General features: G+C 39.6%; 1 protein-coding gene across 3 annotated transcripts in view; it reads left to right on the top strand.

Annotated features, from left to right (window-relative positions):
* Positions 1–17969, top strand: part of LOC128112523 (paraneoplastic antigen Ma6F-like) — a 41178-nt gene that overhangs the window by 680 nt on the left and 22529 nt on the right. For 2 of the 3 annotated variants that reach the window (XR_008219011.1, XM_052741520.1), the window contains exons 2-3: positions 2124–2221; positions 14017–14088. The gene's annotated coding sequence lies outside the window, so the exon portion shown is untranslated. The remainder of the gene's footprint in view (positions 1–2123; positions 2222–14016; positions 14089–17969) is intronic. The other variant, XM_052741528.1, reaches the window with a different exon arrangement.

Here is a 17969-nt window from a genome sequence, read left to right as displayed (position 1 = left end):
GGGACACTTCCGTTTTCTGCCTTGGCTGCTCTGAAGCAGTGGGGTTGCAATGGTCACCATAGCATAGTCCTGAAGCAGACTAGGGAGGCCCCGTCAACCCTCACATCACTGGTGAAGCACCTCCCATGGATCAGATCATTGAGCTTTCCATCCATCCATCCATCCATCCATCCATCCATCCATCCATCCATCCATCCATCCATCCATTTCTCTAGTATCAAGTGGCCAGGCCATGATCTCCTAATAAAGGACCGTTCCTGTGAGGAGAAGGACAAGGATCAGAAAGGGAGTATAGGGCATAAAGGAGTACTTAGGAGATAGCAAGGTAGAGATGGAGAAAAGAGAGGAAGTGCAAGAAGTGTAGGAGACCTATTGAGCACAAGGTCTTTCACTCAGGTTACCCCATGTGGTCAGCAAGCCAGATCCCAGGGTAGGCCTTTAGGGCTGCCATTTCCCCACAGATACCATCTACATAGTGGAACCAGTATGGAAACCCAAGGGTTGGACATGAACATTTCTCTCTGGACAGTTTTGAGATCTTCAAGGAAAGTTAGTATGACAAAGAACAAAGGATAAAGAATAAGGAAAATCAACTATATTGCTGGTTCTACTGATGCCTCCCAACCCTGGCTGCTGGAAACTGAGCTATATCTTCCCTTATAAAGCTGACCAGGGTCTCTTTTCTTTATGTGGCCCTGGACAAGGACAAGCCCAGGGCAAGGAACCCTCTACAAGCCTGTGATCCTACTGTCATATGTCCCAGGCTGAGGGGGAAGGCTAGTATCCCCCAGCGAAGATGCTTCTGGCAGTGAAGAGTGGAGAGTATGGGATGAGGGGCAAAAGCAAGCACAGCTTTGGAGCTCCTTTCGTGGGACAGGCTGGGAGGCCCCCAGGGACCCTCAGCTGTGGGTTTCATTGAAGAGATGGCAGCTCACCAGGGTTGCTGGACAGGCAGACCTCCCAGAGTAATGTGTACACCTCCTGACTCCTGTGCCCGTGGCTGCACACAAGAGACATTTTGTGGATGTTGCCCCATTGAAGTTGGAGAGATGAGATCACCCTGGTCATCCAGGTGGCCCCAAGTCCAGTGACAGAAGTCCTGGTAAGAGGCAGAGCAGAGACTCACAGAAGGAAAATGCAAGGTGAAGGGCACAGAGGTACGGGTGTGTGGCCACAGCTGAGGAACACCTGGAGCTGCTAGGAGATCTGGGAAGGGTCCTCCCCCACTCCCTCTGAAGGGGTGCACACTGACTTCACACTCGGGTCTCTAGAGTGTGGAAGTCAGGACTTTCCCAGGCTCCGCACATTTGCTGTGGCCACCCCAGAACACTCATCCCTGAGGCAATCAGAGGAACTTAAAGTGTTTTAGAAGCCTGGTATGGTGGCACATACCTTTAATCTCAGCACACAGGAGACAGAGGCAGGCAGTTCTCTGTGAGTCCAAGGCCAGCCTGGTCTACAGAGCAAGTTCCAGGACAGCCAAGGCTACAAAAAGAAACCCTGTCTCGATATCCCTCCCCCAAAAGTGTTTTAGGGACAGTTAGAATGAGGTGGGGGGCTCTTTGTGCCCACACTATCAGGGTCACTAAACTGGTGTGGAAACCACCTTGGCAATGCCCCTCTCTTTGGCCTTGACCATTCCAAGGAGCCTGGGCAGCCATTCTGGTCTATTCTGTTGTAAGTGAGTCATGAAGTCCAGCCCCCATTCCAGAAAGCAGAAATAAGCTACAGCTCTTGAAGCTTGTGTGAGTTGGTTCTCTTTTACCAGGTACATTCCAGGGATCAAACTCAGGTCAACGGGCTTGTCAGAAAGCACCTTAACTTGCTGAGCCATCTTGTTGGTCCCTAAAACCATACTTTTAGACACACGTGAAACTTCTGTATCAGGTTCCATGAATGAGTTAGTTAGAAGAAGTAATACTTGAAACCAGTGTGTTACTTTTCTGTTGCTGTATGTGGTGGTTTGAATGCAAATGGTCCCATGGGGTCATATATTTGAATGCTTAGTCACCTGGGAAAGATTAAGTGTGGCCTTGTTGGAAGAAGTGTGTCACTGGAGGTGGGCTTTGAGGTTTCAAAAGCCCAGGACAGGCTCAGTGGCTCTCTCTTCTTGCTGCCTTTAGATCTGGATGCAGTACTCTCAGAAAATTATCTGGCACCATGTCTGTCTGTGTGCTGCCATGCTCTCTACATGATGATAATGGTGTAAACCTCTGAAACTGTAAGTAAGACACAATTAAATGCTTTTTTTTTTATAAGAGTTGCCATCGTCATGGTGTCTTTTCACAGCAATAGAACACTCATTAAGACTAAAGTTGATACTAGGCATTGGGGTATTGCTGTGACAGGCCTGACCATGCTGTTTGTTGGAGGAATATGGAAGACTTTAGGACTTTGGAACAGAAAAGCAGTTGGTCACTTTAAGTGTGACTTAATAGGCCATCCTGGTAGGAGCATGGAAGACAGTGCTGAGGGCAAGTTCAATTACAGGGGCCCAGCTCAAGAAGTTTCAGAGGGGAAGAATTTCTACAAGTGGCCTAGAGATCTTTATTGTGAAATTTTGGTGAAGAAGGTGGGTGCTTTTTTCTCTTGTTCAAAAAAATCTGCCTGAGGCTAAAATGAAGATTTTTTTTGGACTAATGATGTTGGCAGAAGAGATTTCAAAACATCTTAGTATTGACTCTGTCTTGTGGTTATTAGTGGTCACTCTTATGCAGATCTGTAATGAAAAGAAACAAGATGATCAGGGAAAAATACAAAATGTAAGTTTGAGGAGAAAAGGAGCACCAGAAAGTATAAGGGAACTAAGTCCAGTACTCAAGGAGATAAAATGTTTAAAGAAAAGCCTGATGCTAAATGGGATAAAGGGAGTGGTGACCTCAGGGCAAGATCCCAACCAGCAAAGCTTCTAACTTATTAAAAGGAATTAAAGAAAAGCTTAGGTAGTAAAGGAAACCATCAAAAACAGAAAGCAGGTAAAAATGTGTTTGAACAAGGGGGCCAAGTTCCAGCCCCAGCAAGCAGCAGAGCTTTGCTGTGGAGCAATCATTGTACTGTAAATATGTGTTGCTCTCATTGTTAATAAAAAGCTGATTGCCTGATGGCTATGCAAGATTTTCAGGGCAGAGAGAATGCTGGGGAGAAAAAGGGTGGGGTCAGAGGTGTTGCCAGTCAGATGGAAAGGAAGTGGTACATGCAGGGGAGGTAAAAGACATGAGCCTCAGGGCAGCACATAGATTAATAGAAATGGGTTAATTTAAGTTGTAAGAGCTAGTTAGTATTAAGCCTGAACTATCAGCTGAGCATTTATAATTAACAATATAATTAACAATGGAACAGAGCTGCTGGTGATCCCGACGAAAAATTCTGCCTACAAATGACTCCCAAATGTCTGGCACTTATATCCACATAAAACCAGAGAAAGCTTAAAACAGGTTCTAAACACACAAAAATGAAGCCAAACACCTCTTCCTAGACTCGTGTCTCTCATGTTGACTGCAGTACAGAGATGCATCTCCTGGCAGCTGCCAGCATGCCATGAGCTAAGCTGCATGGTGGGTTCCTGAAGTCTCTCACATGGGCCATGTACAGAGAGGCAACGATCAGTCACTGCCTGAGGGCTGGAGCTGCCAGCATGAGCTCCACCAGCATGCTGCATGGCAAAAGTTCGGGGTTTTGCTCATGCAGACAGAAAAGGTTACAGATGATCAGTAAAGACAGATCCAGAGGGGAAAAAAACCTCTAAACAGGTTACAGTGTGTTTAAAAAATGTACAAAGGCTTGGGAAACAAAAGAAAAAAGGTATAGACATTCATTATATATAGTTTTAAAATAATAAAGTCCTTAAAACGGGAGTAAAGTAATACAAAAGAAAAAAGCCACGTAAAGATGGGAAATACACAGAGTCTGGATCCTGTATGTTATTGTGTTGCCTTTTAATTTTTGACTGCTAATGAATGAGTGATAAATACTAAGAAAAATTGGATTATGGAAACTGCTAGATTAAACCAACCTACATATTTTAAAAATATCTTGACTTCAAAATGGAAGTCAAAACATATGCTACATTAGGGTGTAGATGTATCCAACCTTCTTATTAAATAATAAACACAGAACCAATGCAAAGAAGAAAGCCAAGAGGTCAGAGCTAAGAGCTAAAACCTTACCCTTCCTCCTGCGGTGGTCCTACCTCTCCGAACCAGAGCTACCCCTGTGTTAAAGTCTTTATATAGAGTTCCTGTCCTGCCTTCTCATTGGTTGTAAACCCAACCACATGACCGCCTCCTCACAGCCTGTCTGTATAGGCCTCCAGGTTTTCCATGATTGGTATTAAGATTAAAAGCATGTGTATCCAATAATGGCTGTATCCCTGAACACACAGAGACTTACCCAGCTCTGCCTACCAAGTGTTGGAATTACAAGCGTACGCTACCACTGCCCTGGTTTCCTATGGCTTGCTAATAGCTCTGACCCCCGGGCAACTTTATTTATTAACATACAAATAACATTTTAATACAAATAAAATATCACCATATTTCCCCTTTTCTATTTTAATAAAAAGGAAAAAAAAGAAAAAGCTTATAACTAATATAAGAAAAACTATATACAAAAGTACAATAACTATATACAATATATACAAGTAATAAATACCTAAACAATGTCTAGTCCATTTGTATTTGACAAATTCAGAGAAAATAATTTCATTATCTATCCTATTTTGGTAAGTCCAAAATGTATCCTAATTAATCTTCAACTATAACTAACTAATCTTCAACTCCCTCAGAGACCCAAGAAGGAAATAATATTAGCTAACAAAAATAAAAACAGGAAGTGCACATAAGCAACTTCCAAAAAATTTGTGAGTTGACAGAAACAGACAGCTGTCTGGACAGTCACCTGAGGTTTCTCCGAAATGCTGGGGCATCATCTTCAGCCTATAGGCTTAGCATATCTGACAGACTCATTTGTGAAGTAGGATGTACACAAGGTCAACAGTTCAGCCTCACATTGAGTGAGAGTAGTCCATGTACCAGAAACACCTGAATTCCACTAGTGTCATGTCATGATTCAGGATTTTAAATTCTGGAAATTGTTGATGGTTTTTTAATTCAGCTGTCCATTCTTCTTGGCTGTGTATATATGGCTTCATCTCAGCATCCCATTCTTCTCCATATCCCTCCATCAAATGCCAGTCTACTATTGAGAGGCGTGAGCTTAGTTACTCTTCAAGAATAACTGTTTCAGCTGCTGTTCCATTGCACATCAGAGGCCATCGGCCCACTGCCTGTTCAGCTGCCTTCGAAGAAAAGGGCACTGTACCTTTTTCGAATTGCGAAGGCCACTTCAGGGATGGTGCCATATTGTCCTGGCCTCTGAAGATGCCTTTTGATAAAGCCATAACCACACTTGTTTTGGCAAGAATCAGTAATCCTTTGTTTTATGTCCTGTCTGTCCATTTTGTCCTGTTGATTCGAGGATACTTTGTTGTCCAGTGGCTAACTTTTGCCACAATGAAAGTTAACTCCATATGCAGTTTCTTCAATGCCCATATTTTCTCTGAAATAGATTGGCACTGCCAGGAGCCGACATGTCTCATAGTCATAACAAAAAAGAAAAATTTTCTAAGTAATTAAAACATTTTAAATGCCATATTCTGTAGATCTCTGAAGGGTTTGAAGATAACCTGTCTATCTAAAATATATCTACTCAATCTTGAAAACATACCTAATATAACTACAAGTTCTATTATAATATCTAACTACTAACTTTCATTTCTTTATATCCTAATAGTTGGTAATAACATTCAAGGATCAGAAAATTGCATTACATTGTTAGATGAACGGTACAATTAGAAAAATATATATAACATTTTCTAACAATATCAATTTCAATATATATAATTTGTATACAATATAAAACAATCCAATCCAATGTAAAGTATTTACATTTTTCTTTTCTTTCTTTCTTTTTTTTTATAAGAACCTTAAATCTAATCTCCTTTGCTTAGCCTTTTTCCTAACCCTTGACAACAACTTGTAACCAACCCCCTAATCAATGAAAATTATCCCAGACCCAAAACCCATTAAAAGACCAAAAAAAAAACAACCGCCCCACACCACCTCTTTGGGAATGTGGGCGTCGTATTCTTGAAATTGCTTCCTGCTGGGTATGGGCGAAGGTATCTTTATCCTGAAAGAAAAATTTTAGGTTAATTGTCAAATTCTAGGAAAGGTAAATATATCCTTCGTTATCCAGTCTGTGTATAATGCCAAATTTCAGGGTTTATCTCAAATCCTTATTCAAGTAGTCTTTGAGACTGGATCATCTCAGCTAGCTCTTCTCAAAATTGCTCTGAGCACTTTGTAGTTCAAAGCTGATCTGTAGATGATGTTTGTCAGCTTAGTGATGTTATTATTGTCCACGTGGAATTGTTGTTGTTGTGGGGCCCCATCTTCTTCCTGGAGACTTCAGTTGATGTTAGGCCTAACCGTGATTTCGTGCAAAAAGCTGATAAGAGATTCGAACACAAAGACTATATATGCGACTTTTTAGAATTAGTTAGTACTCTATATGACCATTTATATCTTAAAGTTTAAAATGTATATATATCTATATATATATTGATCTTGTAAATTTTGATATAAAATTCATACTTTAAGAAAAGTTTAAAGAATCAGAATAGAATCAAAGAGTTGAGATTCGTAATAGAATAGTCCCTTAATTAATTTGGCTTTTCTCCTGTCCCATAGCAGAAGATGGCTCTTTTCTTCTGGCATGATACAGGGAGTTTGCATTTTCCTTTTAACAACATGCTTGAGTTTAAAGAAGGAGAGAACCATTCTCCAACTCCAAAGTCAGCTTTAAATTTTAATTGAACTGGGACTATTAGAAGTTAAATAGTGTTAAATCTTTAAAGAAAAGCAGAAACAAACATTTAGGAAGACATAAAATTTTTTAGATAACATACCCATACGCCATTTCACTCTGTTTCTTAGGATAGATGATTTGTCCCTTTTCTTCAGTTGTCTCATTTGTCCAGTGTTCTTCAAATTCCTTAACCTTCATTCTCCTAAAAGACAAAAACAAAAACCTTTCCCCAAGACTAATTTTGGGGATGTTCCTTTTTGACAAGTTATCTGATTAAATGAAAAGGCATGTGTTACTGGTGTAAGTTAGTTTAAATTGGATGTTTACGATAGTTGATGAACTATCACCTCCTCTAATTAAGAGGTCTCTCTTGTTCAAATCGAACCTTTATCAATTTTGATGGTACCCACAGCTTATCTTCTCCTGTAGAAACAAAAGCAAAACCTCGTCCCCAATGTAACACATACCCTGGTTTCCATTCTGAGGTCAGCACATCCTTAAAGTATATAGGTTGATTTAATTCTGTAGTTTTTTCTATTATCCAATGTCTCTCTGCAGCTGTTGTTCCTTTCTCATTGGCATTGAGAAAATTCAAAGTTAATAGAGCATTATGTAGTCTATTTCTGGTGGTTTTTGTTACTCCTTTTTGTTTATTTAGCATATCCTTTGGAGTTCTGTTTGATCTTTCTATAACTGCTTGACCTGTAGGATTATGTGGTATACCTGTAACATGGTTTATATTATAATAAGCAAAAAACTGTTTCATTTTAACAGAGACATATGATGGAGCATTATCAGTTTTGATTTGTGCAGGTATACCCATAATGGCCATAACTTCTAGCAAATGAGTGATTACAGAATCAGCTTTTTCAGAACTCAAAGCAGTTGCCCATTGAAATCCTGAATAAGTATCGATAGTGTGGTGTACATATTTCAGTTTTCCAAATTCTGCAAAGTGAAACACGTCCATCTGCCAGATTTCATTCCTCTGAGTACCCTTTGGGTTACATCCTGCTGGTAATGGTGTTTGATTGTAGAAGGAACAAGTAGGACATTTCTTTACTATTTCTTTGGCTTGTTGCCAGGTTATGGAAAATTCCTTTTTTAAACCTTTACTATTTACATGATGTTTTTTATGAAATTCTGAGGCCTCCAGCACATTTCCTATCAATAATTTATCAATCTCATCATTGCCTTGTGCTAGAGGGCCTGGCAGACCAGTATGGGATCGAATGTGAGTTATATATAAAGGATGACTCCTTTTTCTGATTGTATCTTCTAATTGAATAAATAATGAAGTTAATTCTGAAGCATCGTGGATAAATTCTGCAGTCTCAATATGTAATACTACTCTTTCAGCATACTGAGAGTCAGTTACTATATTGAGAGGTTCTGAAAAATCCATTAATACCAACAGAATACCTTACAATTCTGATTTTTGAACTGAATTATAAGGACTTTGAACCACTTTACTTAAATTTTCTGATTTGTAACCTGCCTTTCCTTGTTTGTTGGCATCTGTATAAAATGTACGAACTCCAGATATGGGTTTTTTCCTCACAATTCGAGGCAAGATCCAATCAGCTCTCTTTATAAGATCAATTCTATTGCTTTTAGGATATTTGCTGTTAATTTCTCCCAAAAAATTACTACAAGCTTTTTGCCAAGCTTCATTTTCTATCCATAATTTTTCAATGTCCTCCTTAGTTAAAGGTATGACAATTTCTGCTGGGTCTATTCCTGCTAATTGACGAAGTCTCAATTTTCCTTTCCAAATCAAGTCTGAGATTTTTTCCACATAAGTTTTTAATTTTTTATTTGGTTTATTTGGTAAAAATATCCATTCCAATATAATATCTTCCCTTTGCATTAATATTCCTGTTGGGGAATGCCTAGAAGGTAAAATAACCAAAATGCAATCCAGCTTTGGATCAATACGATCTACGTGCCCTTCATGTACTTTCTTTTCTACCAAGGCCAATTCTTTCTCAACTTCAGGTGATAATTCTCTTGGACTATTTAAGTCCTTATCACCTTCTAAGGTTTTAAACAAATTATTCAGTTCATCATTTTTTACCCCAACAATAGTTCTTAGATGAGAAATGTCTCCAAATAATCTTTGAAAGTCATTAAGAGTCTGTAGTCGATCTCTCCTAATTTGCACTTTTCGAGGTCTAATTTTTTGAAGTTCTATTTTATATCCTAAATAATTAATAGAATCTCCTCTTTGTACCTTTTCTAAAGCAATTTGTAATCCCCAGCAAGGCAAACTTTTCTTTACTTTTTCAAACATTCTTTCTAAAGTATCTGCATTTGAATCAGCTAATAAAATGTCATCCATATAATGATAAATTATAGATTTAGGAAATTTTTTACGTACCACTTCTAATGGCTGTTTTACAAAATATTGGCACAAAGTTGGGCTATTCAACATTCCCTGTGGGAGAACCCTCCATTTAAATCTTTTAACCGGTTGAGAATTATTATAAGTAGGCACTGTGAAAGCAAATCTTTCTCTGTCTTTTTCTTGTAAGGGTATTGAAAAGAAACAGTCTTTTAAATCAATAACTATGAGAGGCCAGCCTTTTGGTAACAGAGTAGGTAAAGGAATTCCAGATTGTAAAGAGCCCATTGGCTGAATTACTTTGTTAATTGCTCTAAGGTCTGTTACCATTCTCCATTTACCAGATTTTTTTTTTATAACAAATACAGGAGAATTCCAAGGGCTGGTTGATTCTTCAATATGATGAGCATTTAACTGTTCTTCCACCAGCTCTTGTAAAGCCTGGAGTTTCTCTGTTGTTAAAGGCCATTGCTGAACCCATACAGGCTTGTCTGTTGACCATTTTAAAGGTAGAGCTGTTAATGTTTTTGGAAGATTATCAGTTGTTGTGCCCTGTTCTTGTATGACATGGATGGCTGGTGAGCACTCATTAGAATAATATCTTTTAATATTTCTCTCAGAAACATGTACTAATTTATGATTTGTTTCTGAGATTGGAGGGATATTAATCTGAGTATTCCATTGTTGTAACAAGTCTCGACCCCACAGGTTCATAGCTATGTTAGCCATATATGGTTTTAATTTTCCTTTCTGTCCTTCTGGACCTATACATTCAAGCCATCTTACACTTTGTTTCACTCTAGATAATATCCCAATTCCTAAGAGTTGAATGTTTACCTCCTGAAGAGGCCAAGTTGGATGCCAAAATTCTGGTGCAATTATGGTAATGTCAGCACCTGTGTCTACCAAACCAGACAACAAAACACCATTTATTTTTATTGTTAGTTTTGGTCTTTGTTCATTAATAGAAGTTTGCCAAAAATTTTTCTTTATGTTTTTTCTTGTATTTCCTATTTTCTCTGTTTCATCATCTCGACTAACATGATTTATTCCAATAGACATTTGGTTATTTAGTTGCTTTGAGTAGGGGTTTCCTCTACAACTGCAGGAAAGGTTTGAACTGGATTTACTGTGGGGGCCTGCCTGAGGCCCCTCTGGGAGTTTCCCGAAACTCGAGGCAGAGGGTTACCCTGTCTGTCCCTTGTTGATCTACATTCATTGGTCCAGTGTTTTCCCTTACCACACCTTCTGCATACTCCAGAAGGAAGGGGCATTCTGTTGCCAGTGTTCCTTGAAGAAACATTATTTCTAGGAATGACCTGTTTACAATCCCTTTTCAAATGTCCTTGCTTTCCACATCCAAAACATCTAACATTGCTCAAACCTTTTGAAATTGCTTTTCCTACCCACATATCATCATGGTCATAAGCCTCTACATTAACTGTATCTCTAATCCAATCTTCCAAAGGTGCAGATCTTGCCTTTAATGGCCTGATTATTCTTTTGCACGCTGCATTTGCATTCTCAAAGGCTAAAGATTCAATTATTATCTGACTAGCCTCTGAATTCGGGACCATTTTTTGTACTGCTGAAGTCAATCTTTGTAAGAAATCTGTGAAAGATTCTTTGGGGCCCTGTATAACCTTTGTAAATGACTCAGTTTTTTTTCCTGGTTCTTCAACTCTGTCCCATGCATTCAAAGCTGCCGTTTTACATAGAAGTAGGGTTTGGACATCATATGAACATTGTGTTTGTACTGAAGCATATTGGCCTTCGCCAATAAGCTGATCCTGGCAGACTTGTATTCCGCTATCCCTCCATTGTCTTTCTGTATTTTTAGCCTCATTACTGAACCACATTTTCCACTGGAGATTTTGTCCGGGTTCAAGAACAGCCTGTGCCAATTCCCGCCAGTCCTTTGGTAGAATCCTATTACAAGTTGACCAGGTGTTTAACATTTGCTTTACATATGGGGAGTGCATGCCATAAGATGCTATTGCCTCCTTAAATCTTCGTAAGTCTAACATTTCAACTGGAACCCAAGTATTTTGTTCATTCTCTTCATCAGGTAGCTGCTGTACGGCTACTGGATAAATTAAGGGTGATTGTGTGAAAACTGGCTTTCTTTCTGTAACCTTATGATCCAATTTTGAAACAACTTCACTATTTATTTCTTCTGTCTGAATTTGAATTTCTCTATAATTCATTTTTACCGGTTTAGCAAGTTTTTCTAAGACTGTTATCCTGGCACTTAAGTTGACGATCTTTTTAAATAGTAAAATGAGGATAAGAAAAGTAATAAACTGAATAATTCGATCAATATTAATCTTTTCATATAGTTGTTCCATTGTCAGAGTGCCTAAAATTTCAAACAAAGCCCAATTTTCTTCCAATGTACACATAAAGCCCATTTTTTTTTAATGTAGAAAAAATTCTCTTTTAAATAGATATGTTAATTGACTTACCAAGTCTGGGTAGAACAGTAGAATCCCAGGGAATTTCACAGCCACCTGGTGTTCGAGGTGTGAATCCAGCGAGAGAGAGAGAGAGAGAGAGAGAGAGAGAGAGAGAGAGAGAGAGAGAGAGAGAGAGAAAGAGAGAGAGAGAGAAAGAGAGAGAGAGAAAGTGTAGCCGCTTGAGCCGAGTCAAGCCTTGGCTTTACAGGCAGGGGCCCTGTTCAGCAGGGCAGGTCTGAGTTGTTTGTAGCAGTTGCAAGTAGCTCCAGCTGCAGGTCAGTCAGGCCTGGGCCCAAGGTAGGCAGCCGGGCCGCCCAGGCTGGAAACTGGACCTGCCGCCAAGCCAAGCCAAGCGGTTTTTAATGAATTCTTGTCACGTTGGGCGCCAAATGTAGATGTATCCAACCTTCTTATTAAATAATAAACACAGAACCAATGCAAAGAAGAAAGCCAAGAGGTCAGAGCTAAGAGCTAAAACCTTACCCTTCCTCCTGCGGTGGTCCTACCTCTCCGAACCAGAGCTACCCCTGTGTTAAAGTCTTTATATAGAGTTCCTGTCCTGCCTTCTCATTGGTTGTAAACCCAACCACATGACCGCCTCCTCACAGCCTGTCTGTATAGGCCTCCAGGTTTTCCATGATTGGTATTAAGATTAAAGGCATGTGTATCCAATAATGGCTGTATCCCTGAACACACAGAGACTTACCCAGCTCTGCCTACCAAGTGCTGGAATTACAAGCGTACGCTACCACTGCCCTGGTTTCCTATGGCTTGCTAATAGCTCTGACCCCCGGGCAACTTTATTTATTAACATACAAATAACATTTTAATACAAATAAAATATCACCATATTAGGGGACAGGTTATGTTTTTATTTCTACAGGAAATGAGAGGCTGTGGATTCATTCCAGGCTAAAGATGATCAGGTTTGATCAAGGAAGACCCTCTGAAAATCCTGACTACAGACACAAAGAAATAAACTTTAAGCAAACTCTACAAAACATGTAGCATATATTTTACCTGTTCAAACATAAAACAAAAAATCATCTTTGGCTTACTTGTGTACAACACACAGTCTATACTTCTACTAATACAGATATGTATGTTACCTTTAAAAGTTTATGTATTTTCAGAGCAAGGGGACCAGACACCAATGACAACAAATGGCCAAGGTGATACAGCATCTCAAAATGCCTCTGTTGCAGTTTTCTTGGAGTTCTGCATCCAGAAAAGCTTTGAGGCTGCTGGCTGAGATGGTCCAGCCTCACAAACTACTCCAGCCAATTCTTAACCATTATCCTGAATTTTCTTAGGGTCCCCCAAAGATGCCAATGCCCCCAAACAATAGGAAGTTGTCTAGAGAATGACACCCACATTCCCAAAAGATGGGTTATGGATGTTTATTATCATTTAAGGGGGTTGGTTACAAATTGTCTTTGGTCTTAGTACAAAAACAGGCTAAACAAAGGAGTTGAATGCAAAGATCTCTTTCTAAAGGAAAAAAAAAGGGGATATGACATAAGAATGACAGGAGAAAGGATAGATTATTGAATCTACTTTAATCCCAAAACAACTATTAATCTCAAAATATTTTACACTGGTATGGATTTTGGTTTATTGATACAATTTTTTTCCTCTTAAAAATGAATTTTATTTTAACAGTCATAGTGGTTTAAGCACAGAATAGCTGCTCTCCAGTCTTCAAAGAAATGATGTATAGTTGTAAAAACTTCAAATATCACCAGTATATTTTATAAAATTAGATCCAATTTTATTAAGGATTTCAAATTACACATTTCAGACTTCTAGAATGAAAGAGACCCATCAGGGGACTGACAGTATGTTGGAATGAACACTGAGCCCCGTGTCCACACAGCACACTCCCATTCCACAAGCAGCAGCAGCTACTGTTCCTTTGGCAACAGTTACTTCCTCAGAAAGGGAGGGAGGGAGGGAAGGACTGCACTAACTCTCCAAATCCACCGACAATAGGATTTGATCTTTAGATCACAAACTTGAATGTTCAAGAAAATAAGCTGTATTTAGATGACTATGATTACAGAAAATAGTACAAACCATATTGATACAAATTTAAGGTTATTTTTATACTGTATGTATGTTTCTACTCTTTTTTTGGGTATTGTGCTTATACAGCTCATCAAAAATATAATGTATAATTAAGAAATACAGGTCATTAGTTAATCATCTATAATAATCAACTTGTAGTCATAATAGGCATGTTTTCAAGGTTAAACAGATACATTTAGATAGATATATGGTCTTTAAACTCTTCGAAAACCTATAGAATATGGTATTTAAAATGTTTTTAACATAAGATTTTCTTGACAGTGGGATATGTCTGCTCCTGGCAGCACCAATTTACTTCAGAGAAGATGATGGGCAACAAAGAAACTCCATACGGTATGGTGACATTTTATTTGTACTGAAATGTGATTTTATTTGTATGTTAATAAATAAAGTTGCCTGGGGGTCAGAGCTAATAGCAAGCCATAGCAGAAGTCTGGCAGTGGTAGCACACGCCTTTAATCCCGATCACATGACAGGCAGATCTCTGTGTGTTCAAGGACACCACCAGCATGGAGACACACGTCTTTAATCTCAATACCAACCATAGAGACCTGGAGGTCTGTATAGGTGGGCAGTGATGAGGAGGTCATGTGGTTGGGTTTACAACCAATGAGAAGGCAGAACAGATAGTCTATAAGAAGACAGAGACACAGGAAGGAGGTCTCTTGCTGAGGGAAGGACAGGAGTGGCAGTGAAGGATAAGGTTTGTTTTGCGCTTAGCTATTACTCTGACCTCTTGGGCTTTCATCTCTGCATTGGCTCTGTGTTTCTTATTTAACAAGATGGTTACATCTACAATAAAGAGTTTGCTTTCTTTATAGCAAAAGCTAGCCATTGGGCAAAAAGGGCCCTTCCCTCAATTTTTGACACTATACTGTCCAAAGTGGACCAGAAGAATGCAAATAAAGTGACTATCAAAGTTTGCCAAGACAAAGTAGGACAGTCTTTCAAAATTCCCTGCTTCTCAGAAAAGTCTGTCAGATATACTAGGCCTGTAGGCCAAAGATGGACACCCCAACATTACAGAAGAACTTTGGGTGACTGTCCAGGAAGCTAGATGTCCCTGTCATTAGGTAACATTTCATCTTTCTGGGGTCTTTGATGAAGTTGAAGACTAAATAGTTATACTTAAAGTTTTTCTTAGTTATGATAAATTAGGTATAAAACTTTAGACTCACAAAGATAAGATAATAATAGAGTATTTTCTCTAATTTTCCAAATACAAATGGACTGGCTATTTATTATAACTGTGATTCATACTTGATAACTGTTTTTGTTGTATATAATTTTACTATGTTAAATTTAAGACCTTCCTTTTTAATTAGACAAAAAGGGGGAAATGCTGTGGAAAAAACTTTGTACACTGTAAATGTGTATTGCTCTCATTGTTAATAAAAAGCATATTGGTCAATGGCTATACAAGATTTTTGGGGCAGAGAGAATGCTGGTGAGAAGAAGGGTGGAGTCAGAGGAGTTGCCAGTCAGATGGAAAGGAAGCAGGACATGCAGGAGAGGTAAAAGACACCAGCCTCGGGGCAGCACATAGATTAATAGAAATGGGTTAATTTAAGTTATACAAGCTAGTTAGTAATAAGTCTGAGCTATCAGCTGAACATTTATAATTAACAATAAGTCTCTGAGTGGTTATTTGGGAAGCAGCTGGCAGAACAGAGCTGATTGCGGTCCTGTGAAAAACTCCACTTACAGAACTTGGCAGCTTTGGCCATGTGATTCTGGCTTTAGAATCAAGCATATAAGAAAGGGGCTGTGGAATCTCCCTGTGTGGCCAAGGAAAGCTGCTGAGGCCAGGGCTGTGTCAGGGATGTCTCTGCATGGAGATTTAGATAGCCCATTGTATGAAGCTGTGAAGGTGAAGCCTGGATTGTGTAGGAGATCCCAAGATGTTGGAGATGCCAGAGTCATGGGTTACCTGCCAAGGAGAGTTGTAGACGGTGTGGAACCAGCCCAAAAGACAAGTGTGTTGCAGTCAACAAAGCCTAAAGGAGTTGGCAATCTGGATAGTGTTTTGACATCAGATATGGAGATGCAGAGTTTGGAGTTTGCCCAGCTGGTTTTCAGTCTTGCTTTGGTCCAGTATTTCCTCACTATGCTCCCTTCTCTACGTTTTGGAATGGTAATGTAAATCCTGTGCCATTGTATGTTGGAAGTATGTGATATGCTTTTTGATTTTGATTTTACAGGGGATTACAGTTAAGAGATCGCACGAGTCTCAGAAGAGACTTTAAACTTTGGACTTTTAAACAGTGTTGAGATTGTGATAGACACTTTGATAGATGGGGACTTTTGAAGTTGAACTAAATGTATTTTTGCATTGAGATACTTTTACAAGTGTATAGGGGTCAGGAAGTGGAATGTGGTGGTTTGAATAAGAATGGCCCTATAGGCTCAAATATTTGAAGGCTTATAGTCATAAGGGAGCAGCACTACTTGAGAAGGATTTGGCCTTGGAGTAGGTGTAGCCCTGTTGGAAGAAGTGTGTCACTGGGTGTGGGATTTGAGGTTTCAAAAGCTCAAGCCAGGCCCAAATGGCTCTCTCTTTCTGTTGCCTGTAGATCTGATTGTAGAACTCTCAGCTACTTATCCACACCATGTCTGCCTAAATGCTGCTATGTTCCCCTCCATGATGATAATGGACTCAACCTGTAAAACTGTAATCAAGCCACAATTAAATGATTTCTTTTATAAGAGTTGCCATAGTCATGATGTCTCATCATAGCAATATAGCACTGACTAAGACACTGTGATAAAACAGAATGACCAAAAACAACTGATGGAAGAAAAGAGTTCATTATGACTTATGTTTCCAGAAGGGTAAGAATCCATCATAGTGGGGAAGTATTATGATAGGAGCAGGAAATTGAGAACTCACATACTCAACAGCAAACATAAAGCAGAGAGAATGAATGGGAAGCAGCATGAAGCTTTTAATCTCAATGCCTGCTCCTAATAACATACCTTCTTTAGCAATACTGCACCATCTAAACCTCCCCAAACAGTGCCACCAATTGGGAACCAAGTATTCAAATACTAGAGCCTGTGGTGAACATTTTTCACTTAAATCATCACAACTAATTATTGGGCTGTTGCCTGTATAGGCCCAAGTGTTCTTGTTAAATTTAAATCACAGCTAGGCATGTTGGCACAGATTGGTAATCTTAATACTTGAGAGACAGAGGTAGAAGACAATAGCTGATAGTTCATGGTCAGCATGGTCTATATAATGAGTTCCAGGCTAGTCAGGGCTGTTGAAAACAACAACAACCAACCAATCAACCAATGATATAATAAATAAAACATTAATTCAGCCTGTGTTGGTTTTCTCCTTCAGGAGAATGGCTTTCATAGGCTCATATGTTTGAATGTTTGGTCTCCAGCTAATGGAACTATTTGGGAAGGATTAGGAGGTATGATTTGTTGGAGGAGGTATGTCACTGGGGTTGTGGGATTTGAGGTTTCAAAGGCCCAGAGTACCCTTGCCTCCTGCTTGTGAATCAGTATGTGAACTCTCAGCTGATGCTCCAACCACCTGTACCATGCCTTCACTCTGCCACTGCAGACTCAAACCCTCTGGAACTATAAGCCCAACTAAACTCTTTTTTTATTTTTATTTTTATTTTTATTTTTATTTTTATTTTTATTTTTCAATACAATTCAGTTCTACATATCAGCCACGGATTCCCTTGTTCTCCCCCCTCCCGCCCCCCTCACCTTCCCCCCAGCCCACCCCCCCATTCCCATCTCCTCCAGGGCAAAGCCTTCCCCACAGATCAACCTGGTAGACTCAGTCCAGGTAGGTCCAGTCCCCTCCTCCCAGGCTGAGCCAAGCGATCCTGCATAGGCCCCAGGTTTCAAACAGCCAACTCATGCAATGAGCACAGGACCCGGTCCCACTGCCTGGATGCTACCCAAACAGATCAGGCCAATCAACTGTCTCACCCATTCAGAGGGCCTGATTCAGTGGGGACCCCTCAGCCATTGGTTCATAGTTCATGTGTTTCCATTCGTTTGGCTATTTGTCCCTGTGCTTTATCCAACCTTGGTCTCAACAATTCTCGCTCATATAAACCCTCCTCATTCTCGCTAATTGGACTCCCAGAGATTTACCTGGGGCCTAGCCATGGATCTCTGCATCCAGATCCCTCAGTAGTTGGATGAGGTTTCTAGCACGACAATTAGGGTGTTTGGCCATCCCA

Source organism: Peromyscus californicus, unplaced genomic scaffold (genome assembly GCF_007827085.1).
Source record: "Peromyscus californicus insignis strain IS unplaced genomic scaffold, ASM782708v3 Scaffold_10__1_contigs__length_136768540, whole genome shotgun sequence".
Classification (NCBI taxonomy): Eukaryota; Metazoa; Chordata; class Mammalia; order Rodentia; family Cricetidae; genus Peromyscus; species Peromyscus californicus.
The sequence above is the reverse complement of the archived record's forward strand: the minus strand, read 5'-3'. Positions and strand labels throughout refer to the sequence as shown.